Source organism: Otolemur garnettii, unplaced genomic scaffold (genome assembly GCF_000181295.1).
Source record: "Otolemur garnettii isolate 467f Iridium unplaced genomic scaffold, OtoGar3 scaffold00022, whole genome shotgun sequence".
Lineage (NCBI taxonomy): Eukaryota > Metazoa > Chordata > Mammalia > Primates > Galagidae > Otolemur > Otolemur garnettii.
In genome coordinates, this window is record NW_003852417.1 from 21,834,131 (window position 1) to 21,845,271 (window position 11,141).

Sequence of the window (11,141 nt, forward strand, 5' to 3'; positions counted from 1 at the left end):
AAATAAAATAAAATAAAACATGGATTTTCATGTCTTGGCTCCAGAATTTCAGATTCAGTGCTAAATTAAGGTGAAACAGGCTGCTTTAAAATGCAATCAACATCCAGGTGCAGTGACTCACATCTGTAATCCTAGCAATCTGGGAGGCCAAGGTGGGTGGATTGCTTGAACCCAGGGCTTAGAGACCAGCCTGAGCAAGAGCAAGACCCCATCTCTAATAAAAATAGAAAAAATAACCAGGTGTTACAGTGGGTGCCTGTAGTCCTAGATACTCTGGAGGCTAAGGCAAGCTACTCCGAGCCCAAGAGTTTGAGGTTGCTGTGAGCTGTGATGATTCTACAACAATCTACGCATGGTGACAGAGTGAGATTCTATCTCAAAAAAAAGAAAAAAAATGTAACCAACATAAAATCCCCTGTAAACCTGAGGAATGTGCCATGCTGGGAAACCATGAGGGGTTCAAATGAAGATGGTGATCCTTAGATCCAAGAAGCTGTTTAAGACCCCTCCCCCACCATCCCCCACCCTCGCATTGGATGGACACCAGAAGGCACCCACTTATCTTACAACATGTAAACTACTCAAATCCATTGAGTCAACTCTTTTAAACCAAATAATCAATTAAGAACCTTAGAACCTTAGGGGATTTTTTTTTTAATTATAAAAACAATCTTTTTTTTGAGACAGAGTCTACTTTGTTGCCCTTGGTAGAGTGCTGTGATGTCATAGCTCACAGAAACCTCAAACTCTTGGGCTCAAGCAATCCCCTTGTCTCAGCCTCCTGAGTAGCTGGAACTACAAACACCTGCCACAATGCCCGACTATTTTTAGAGATGGGGTCTTACTCTTGCTCAGGCTGGTCTCCAGCTCTTGAGTTCAAGGGACCCACCCACTATGGCATCCCAGAGTGCTAGGATTATGGGCTAAGCCAGGTGCCTGGCTTAGAACCTTGCAAACTTGCTCTTTCTCCTTTGAAGACCACTTTCCTTATGAATAGACTTTACTAGTAAGAGTTTTTACAAACAATTAAGCGACCCTACAGGGAACAATATATAATCTCCAAATGAAACTTCTTAAATATGGGCTTTTAAGGAGGGAGGACTCACATTGGAAGATAAAACTTGGGGTTCATCTTTAAGGTTTCAGTTTCTTCTAGAGATTTGTTCTTAAATGCCTTTCAACACTTAATCATTTGCTTACTTAAAAAAAAATTCTTTATAAAAAAGGAAGAGGGAAAGGTTTTGGTTTCAAAATCCCAATGGCACTGCTAAGCGCCCTACACGCAATCCATTGTTTTGGCTTACGGGATATTTATGTAAGCCCCTGCAGGCTCCTAGCAACATTAAAGGCAGCAGCTATTAGTTAAATAAACCAACACATGGGGTTTTAAGGGCGGACAGTTTGCAGGAAGGCTTTGATCAGGCTTGATGGGCATTAACTGCCTTAAGGGAAATCTTCCCAGGAGTAAACTGTGCTTGGGGAGTGACTGGGAGAGCCACCAGGAAGCAGCCACTGGAAAATGCAATCAACGTAAAATGAGCTGTAAACCCAGGCAGTGCGGACTGCCATGCAAGGGCGATGTGCTAAAGTGAAGGTGATGTCATGACAAGCACAAGCAGAGGGGTGAGAGCACTTGGCAAGCTGGTCACTGTGGAGTCCTCGAGAGCAGAGCTCATGGCTGCTCAGGGAGGCTGTCTCAGTACAAAGACAGCACTCATGGGGCATCACTGGAAAGGCCTGCTCTGCAGTGGGCGAGGCCCATCTCACCTGGAGCTTCAAGTGTGTTTAGTCATCTAACGACTTCTTTGCTTTGCCAGGTGCCTAGAGGCAGCTGTTCTTGGAGTGTGGACACCAACATCTGGTCACTTCAAAGGGGCCTCCTCCATTGCTAGCTGATGGACTAGATTCCCAGGACACATTTCAAGGACATAAACGGAACTGGTGGGGACCCGATTTATTAGACACTCGTCACTTCTGGGTGCACGGATGTGGGTGTCTCTGACTGGCTGAGCCTTGAGCTGTGAGGTGCCCGTCACCATACTGCCCCTCAGAGCCCCAACTAGAAACCAGCCTCTAGCCCTCCCCCTCCTCCCCACTGGCTCTTGATAAGGGTGGGGTTATTTCTATGCTCCCAAAATGCTTTATTTGTCGAAAAAAGCATTTGAGTACTTTTAACATATGATGTAGAAAGTTGCAAAGGTAAGAGGAAGGATGCTAAGCATGTCCGACCAATTGGCTACAGAAACCATGTGGCTGGGGATACCAGATGAGGATACAGACGGGAGGTGGAGGGAAAACAGATACAAAATGGGAGCCATTAAGCCTCTTACGCTAAAGCTGAGTTTTCTCCTATCTTACAAAGGCGAAGAGACTTATCTGACTTAGAAGTATCTGACCACCCTCGGCTTTGCCCTTGTACTTCCTGGGGGGAGGGAGCAGCTATAGGGAGCCCCTCTTCTCTCTGCCTCTCTGGGGGCAATGCCTCTCCCCTGCCCCCAGGCTGCACAGGGCTGATGGAGTTTAGTATTATCAAGCCCACATGTCCACTTGGTCAGCAGACCTAAGGCCACCTCCCTAACCTCCTTTCTATCAGTAATTAAAATAACATTTGGACTCGAGTTTTATTTCTCAACTTACAAAGCATTTGGACAAGGAAGAAGCATGCTATTTATTGGGAACCCCAATGGGTTTGGTGGGAAGATTACAGGGTTGGAAGTGAGGAGCCAGCTCAGTGCTTGAATTCTGACTGTCGGTTCATAGTCTAGTTTGGGTGAGTCCTTTAACTCAACAGCTCTCCAAGGGCTGTTTGTGGACCTGGGAGTCTAGGATCCTTTCAGGGAGCCTGTGGAGTCACAATAGTTTAATAATGGCACTAAGATGTTATTTTCCTTTCTTGTTGTGTTGGCATTTACACTGTTGGTGCCTGAATCGAGGCAATGGTGCCACACTGTGCCACTTGTCATTGCGTTCTTTACTGCCATACATGCAGCAAAAAAAAAAAGAAAAGAGGGGAAAAAATCTAATTTCATTTAAGAATGTATTCAATGAAGCAGTACAAGTGGTTACCTTTATTAAATCTCAACCCTTAAATACATGTCTTTTCAATATTTTGTGTGAGGAAATGACACATAAAGTGAACAGTTTAGTGTCACAGTGTCTCTGTGGGGACCCCATCCCATGAGCAGCTGTCTTTGGCACCCTAGGGGACAGACTTCCAACAAGTTCTGCAGCGTGGCACCACAGTGACAGCTCTGCCCTTCAGTGAGCCACAGCTCTGCCTTCTCCAGCAAGGCCCGAGTCAGCTGTGAACAAAAAGAAGAGGCCTCTTCCTCAGTCACTCCTTCTCAGCCCTAGGGTTGGTGGTCACTCTCATGTCTGCTACTATATTGTTTAATGCCTTCCTCATGTTTTATAACTTAATCCCTTGTTACTCCAACAACCTGCGATAGTTTAAAAGTCTTTATCTTAAACTTCTTTGCTCAACTCATTGTGTGGTTTCTTTCTCCTGATTGGACCTCGATTGATGCCTACCAGTGAGATGGTTCTCTCTGTAAGGAGCCTCCAGGCCATCCTGTCCTGTGTCCAACCGTGCCCCAAATGTTCATTAAGGTTCCCTGGCAGCAGAGAGGGATCTTTAAAGCCACTACCAGTGGGCGTGGCCTTGCAAGCGTGAGTCTGGATGGAGACGGAATGCCCCAGGTGATTCCTGGGCTGAATCTATTCTGCCTATTTCTTCTCACCTGGATGGAACTACAATGCCTTCCCGCTGAGTGTGAGAAAGCCAAAGCTGAAGGGCAGCTTGGAATGGACTGTTAAGCCTCTTCTTTCTCTCTCCTCCTTCCTCTCCCTCCCTCACGCCCCTCCTGGGGAGGAATGGCCAGGGCAAGACAGCTGCGCTTGGGGACCTCTGCCTAGATCAACACCCCTATCTGCTTCAGCCAACACCCTAGCAGGATCAACACTCCCAGCGGCCCGCCTCCCTCATACTCTCAACCTGGGCTTCACAGGGTTTCTGATAAGATGAGGGGGACAATAGCAGACGTGGTAGGCAAGGCAACTGTCTGGGAAACCTGAGGAGGGGCCCAGAAAGAGCAGGTCATGCAGACCTGGGACTTCCTGCGGACCTGGGCAGGACATTCTCTGAACTTCTTCCCGTTTCCACTTCTGCTGGAAAAATATTTCCCCTACTCAACTACCAGAGCCATTTCTCTAAAACCCTATGTCCTGTTACAACCACTTGTCCCTCTCCCGATGGATGCTCTGTCCCTTTCCCAGGCTGTTGCTCCTACCTAGAGCATCCTTCTTTCCACGGGTAAGTCTTTAAGATTTCAAATCCAGTACTACCTGCTCCAGGAGTCTTCTAAGACTCTGGAGATCAATCTGAGTACTTGAGTGCGCCCAGTTCCTCATACCCTCTGCTGGGCCAATTTTCTTATACTTTTCCCACCACCAGACTGCCATCTCCTTCTAGACAGGAACTGGATTGTCCATCTCTGTATGCTAGGAGTTAGCCCAGGGCCTATGTGCCTATTTTTTTTTAAACAGAAAGATACATAGATAATAATAAAATAAAATAAAATGAAGGACCACCCGGTTTATCTGTGCTTGAGGTTATTCAATAAATGCTTACTGTTACCAAAACCTGGTAACATCTCAAAACCATGAGATTTTGACTAATGAGAAACCAAGCCACAAAATGTTTAGGTGACTTGCTTAAGTCACACAGCTGGACTCTGACAGGTGGTCATTCATGGATGACATCTGGAGGGGCTGCAGGAAGGTGATGGTCAGAGTATTCTCAAAACATGGGTCAGCATTCCTAGTACTATATGAAATAAGTACATTGTACCCCCTAAGTGCATTAATGTATACATGATCTATGTGTTTATGATTTAATTAAAAAAAATGGGTCAGTCTAGCTGGGAAGGCATGAGATTCTTCCAAGTGGTTGTTGCAATTACTTCATTCTCTGTCCTTCTAGGACAGCGGTTCTCAACCTGTGGGTTGCCACCCACAGGAATGGTATTAAAGGGCCATGGCATTAGGAAGGTTGAGACCCACTGTTCTAGGACCAGGGAGGGAGTGGCAGGGTTACTGGGAAACTGTCCAATGTACATGGTGGTCGTAGGCATCTCTGTCTAGAAACTGATCCATGCTGATGAGGACTGGTGGGGAGTGGGATGGACAGGCCTCACCAGAAGAGCCAGCAGGGGACCACTCAGACCGCACACCTATAGACACACAGCACCACATCTCAGAAACCAAGCTAACTGTTGAAGCAGTTTTCCTGACCCCAGCTCTGATTCCCTTGTTCTGGCCCCAAGTGTCATCAGGAAAGTCACCTTGCTGAAATAGTAGCCTCTAAGTCACCCAACAAAAAGGCTCACGGATCAAAGGGACTCTGGTTACAGGGTTAAGTCAACTTAAAACACATAGAGAGAGGGCCGGGTGGGGTGGCTCATGCCTGTAATCCCAGCACTTTGGAAGGTGAGGTGGCTGGATCACCTAAGCTCAGGAGTTCAAGACCAGCCTAAGCCAGAGCAAGACCCCATCTCTAAAAATCACCAGGCATTGTGGTAGGTGCCTATAGTCCCAGCTACTTGGGAGGCTGAGGAAAGAGAATTGCTTGAGTCCAAGAGTTTGAGGTTGCTATGAGTTATGATGACAGGGCACTCTACCCGGGGCAACAAAGTGAATAGGTAAATAAATAAATACACAAGGCGAAGCAAGAGGAGAGAGACAGGCTAGGGCAACACGCTCAGAGCACTGAGTGAGAGAGTGAAGGGACCACAGATGCAGGTCCGGGCCATGCCCTGTTCACATGCCCTGACCCTCTCCCACGGCAGCCTTTCAGGCTCATGGTGTGATTTCAAGCACCAGAGCTGAGGCCTAGACAAACAGGCCTTAAAGATAGATGGTGCCCAGGGCCAATCTCACATGTGCTCCATCAAAGGGACACAGGGCAGGGACGTCTGGCCACTGATGTAGCTTATTTACTCGTTGCTGAAAACCAAGAGTGTTTATCTGCATTTCCAGGTGCTCAAATGGGACCACAATGGCATCACCATGGGTGGCTAACTGAATACTGAGGCCTCCTGCGTCTCACATGTGGTTGATGAACCCTGAATATTTGTTGCTTCATGCTCCTCATGTATATTTAGTGCACATGATGAATCCTCAGCACCTGCTCAGCCCCGCATCCCGCCCTATCAGCGCTCACACACACGCGCCTTGCATCCTTTATCTATGTCTAATGTGTCTCCTGATTTGTTCCCCTGTTTACTAGAGCAGAATCCAAAATTCTCATTCCAGAGAAGGCACATTATACCAGGCCTGCTCACCAGAGCAGTAATCCCCCACTCTGAACCCCACTTTACAGTTTGCACAGGCCTTATTTCTTCTTTGCTACCATCCTGTGGGGCAGGAGTAAACATCCCAGTTCAGACAAGTACAGCAAAATCGAGAGGTTAAAAGTCTTTCCTAAAGCCACAAGTACACAGCCAGTTGGTGGCACAGGGGACACCAGCTCCAGTCCTCTGGCCCCTGGCCAAGTGTGTTTCTAGTTTTATCAGCCCACCTCTGAAACATTTCCACTCCCTTAAGGACCCCCAACTCTTGCCGCAGAACTTGCAGAATTCAGACCTTCTCACATCTTCTAAGCTTGTTACAGTCTGATCTGAAGAAAGCGTAGCTTCTGGAGCCCTGGGTATCAGCTGGACACACAGTGCACACCGTGAGTGCACATGTATGCACAAGCTTCACAGAGAAGGTGGTGCAGCAATGAACAGGCCCGCACGGCAATCTCAGAAAGACTGCACTCCCAACCGCATGGGCATTAGTCCACAACGGGAGTCCATGGGAAGCTTCCCTGTAGCTCAGGGCCTCCAGAAGCTTATCTGCTCCAGCAGAGGGGTGGCAGTTTGAGCAGAAGAGTGTCTGCTCCCTGAGAACATTACAGTCCTCCCAGCATGAAAAACCCAGGCCAAGTGCACACTAAAGATCTCTGATTCCTCCCTTGTCAAGGAAGCCAAGGACCAGGAAAAGAATGTTCTTGTGAGTTAACCAACCAAACTGCACGCAAGGGACCCCCAGGCCACATGAAACAGGATTAAGCATTAGTGCACAAGCCAGCCTTCTGTGGGGCCTGACCCAGGATCACTTCTCCAAGTGTGTGTAATCCCCAGGGTGAATGAGAGAAAGAGGGTTGGCCCAGGGTCCTGCAGGCAGGTCCCCAAGCCTGCCTGAGCCTGCGCTGTGGCTGCCTGCCAAGCAGCCTTGGCAGGCCTGCCTTATGCCACTGTTGCCATCGAACCATTGGGTCTCAATACGTAGCTGGGCTAGAGGAACACCGCACTTGGTGAGGCTCCCTTTTGGGTGAGACTTGATGTGAGGACAATGGAAGTCAGAACAAAGACAATGATCTCTTTGATAATTTCATTTGGCAAAAAGATTCCTCTGGGAAATGAGTCTTTTATGCAAAAGCCCTCAATTAAATGTATTCCAAGCAGAACCAAAGCTCAGGTTTCAGACACCAGAGCCTCGTGGCCTGAGGTTTGCTCTGATTCAGAAACCACTTGGCTTCTCCCTCCCTGGAGTGCTGGAACCATTGCAGAGTGGGAGCAGGGCTCTCTTTGGGGGTGCACACGCTGGAAAAGGTAACGGTGAACCATAGCAGAAGCCCTCCACTGCACCAAGCAGCCTATGCGAGTGATGGCACATGACCTTCACCACGTCCTCTGGACCGTGAATCTGAACGTTGGCTACTCACCAATGATAACTTCCACAAGCTGGACTCCATCAGGCACTGTTTTAGAGGTCAGCCTGTGCTCTTGGCAAATTTTCTGTCTTTAGCCACACGCACATTTACAAGTTTTAGTGCAACCTCCTCCAATATGTGTGACTTTTTTTGAATAGACAAAACGAGAAGTTAGGGAACTTGTCTGAGGCCCCACGGACCACTTTTCAGGAGCTGTAAAAGCACCCAGACCCCTACCACGCTAGGACCTGCTCTTCCTCCACCTCACCCTGCCTGTCTAGGGATATAAGACTTCTAGTAAAATTTTCTTCTTGAAAGCAGTAAAGGGAATGCAAGTCAAGACTTAGTATGGAGGTGAGGACAGGGAGCGAGCGCGGGACTTAACAAGCGGGTCTAACCCGAGTCTAGGTCTGGACCCCCTTCTCCCCTACTCACAGAGCATCTACCCTGTGATTTTCAACCTGAAAGGTAAAGGCTCTGGACCTTGAGGAATTCTGAATGGGTGATGGAAAATGATGCACATGTGCCTTGTGTGTCAAGTACAAAGAAGTCTTTTGATAGCATCTACAATGCTCTGAACTGCCTGTACGCGGCATCAGAGTGACACCAAACTTTATGTCACTTCAAACTTACGTCACTCTCTCCCTTTAGAGGGAAATCGTACGTGTCTTTACTCAAACCTTACATACAGATGTTTTCAGTTAGCAGCTCCAATCATCTGAATATTTAAATGACAAGGTTTAACTGAATTCACTTTACAAATTTCTATTCATTAAATTTATAAATACTAAACACAAGCTCAGTACTAAACCAGGGCCTGGGATGCAAGGGTGAGTGGGCTGGGGGCTTTTGTTTTGCTCAAGGAAATGCATTTAAAGTGAGTGCTTAAATAAATGATTTCCTTTTTTCAGAAATAAATGCAATGTGTAAGATAAACAGTACATCAATTAAAAACTAGCCAGAAAATAGCACCAAGTCAAGAAACGTTGGCCTTTTGGGCTGAGTTAGGTTGGTGGGGCACCAAATCAGCCCGTTTCCCAGACTGACCTGGGCTGAAGTGTCAACTGCAGTCTCACAGCTGTGGAGTGTCCTGATGTGAGGACAGCGCGCCACCTAGCGTCGGCGTCAGCCTGGGCGCACGCCACCCATGTGGGAAGGAAGGTGCTCTGCACAGAGAAATTGGCAGAGCTCTGAGTTTTCAAGTGCATTGCCAAATGCCAGGAATGCTAACATAAGTGATTTCTCCTTGACTTCACAAGAGCCCCGCGAGTTACTATGGTCACCACCATTTTATTGAAAAGTCTGTAGAGCTTAAAAAAGGGGAAGTCATTTGACAAAGGTTTCCTGATCTAAAGGGCCAAGGCAAGGATTTGAATCCAGCTTCCCCTGCACTCTGCTGACTTCCTAGCTTTGCCAGTGGAGAGGAAAAGCTTGAGCTTCTCATTACTGGGCTTAGAGTGCTTGGGTGGCATATCAGCCCCTCAGGACGGGACCTGGACACCAGGGCAGAGCCTGCAGGGGTCAGCCCCTGCCTACCTGGGTGGCCTTGGCTCATGCTGCTGCCCCTTCCAGCACAGCCATGCTCAGCTCCCCTGAGCTGCTTGCTATGTTCCAAGCACCCATATCATTCCTCATATTGGTATTTTTTCTACGTGCAGTGCCCTCTGTCTGCAGCACCACTCTCCTTTTAGGTTCTTATCGTAAAGCTCGTCTTTTTCTTTCAAGATGGTAAAGTTAGTCTTCCAAGAAGCTCCCGTAACCTTCTGCATTTCCACAGCACTCTGCCATCCTGGTCAGGGTGCACCTGATCACCTGTCAAGCCCCTGCAGCCCCCAGGAGACTGGGGTGCCCAGCACAGTGCCTGACCCATTTCAGGAACCTTATAAATGGATAGATGCATGGATGGATGTCCAGACAACTGGATGGATGGACAGATGGATGAGATGAGAGCTCACTGCCTTCCTAGCCTCACCTTTGCAAGGCCTCATCAGGCATGTGCAAACCAGCTGAGTTCACCTGCAGAGCTAGTCAGGACCATGCACCAGGACAACAACACAGATTTCATGGGAGTAAGTGTATTCTAGACTATGTATCTTGCCCCATCTTCCCATCTCTAGTATCAAAGTCAGAACTGAATCACCCAGCAGGATTTTGGGAACAACTCTGGTCATATTAGTTCCCCAAAGTTGCTTGGTCCGTGGTCAAGAAAGCTCCCAGAACTCACATAAATGAACCTGCTGCTTTTGGGGTCAGAGGTAAGCAGAGGGTAGGGTCCTATCTCAGTCTCTGCATTGGTGACAAGGCCAGGTCTCCTGGGACCACATGTCAAGGAAGTGATTTCACACATTCAGAGAAGGGATATGGAAAAAGAGAAAAATACAAGTAAAGTATAAAACTTTGGGTGTTTGGCTCGGCGCCTGTGGCTCAAGTGGCTAAGGCGCCAGCCACATACACCTAAGGTGGTGGGTTCGAATCCAGCCCAGGCCCGCCAAACAAAAATGATGGCTGTAACAAAAAAAAAAAAAATAGCCAGGCGTTGTGGTGGGTGCCTGTGGTCCCAGCTACTTGGGAGGCAGAGGCAGGAGACTCGCTTGAGCCCAGGAGTTGGAGGTTGCTGTGAGCGTGATGCCACGGCACTCTACCCAGGGGGATAGCTTGAGGCTCTGTCTCAAAAAAACAAACAAACAAAAAAAACTTTGGGTGTTTCAGAAGAGTGGTCACTCTGAGTGACCATGTCCTTTAAAAATCAAAACAAAAATAAATGATAATAAATATAAAAATTAATTGTCCTACCTGAAGGAGGGAAGCTGGAGCTTCATTTACTGGGTTCCTACAGCATGCTGGTGTTATTTAATCTTATAGTGACCCAGTGATGCAGGCATTTGGGGCTCCCTTTTACAGATGAATAACCTGAGATCCACTGTCACACTAGTATGTTCCTCCCCTTCCTCTCCTCTCTGTACCCCTCTGTCCTCAGGACGCTGGAGAAGAATGATTAAGGATCTGACCAGTGGCCCCCAAGGCTGTTGTTGCAGGACTCCTGGGAACTGAGCACAGCCTGCCCCTCTCAGGGCACCCACTTTTCCTACCTGTGAGCCTCCAAGTTCCCCCCCTTATTTCTTTCATTATAAATGTAAATACATCATTTCATCCAGGAAACATCAGATTGGAAATCTCAGGAGCCAAAGTCCTTCTCTAACCAACAAGGCAACAGCAGGAAAGCAATGCCATTTATAGTTAGTCACTGACTGCCCTGCTCCGGACCCCATCTACATTCCAGAAGGTCCTTTCTGGGTGACCGAGTTTTTACACAAAACATGAAAGAAAGAAAGAAAAAAAAAACAGGGATAAATAAGTAGTAGGTATTTTAGTCCCCACTTGTACC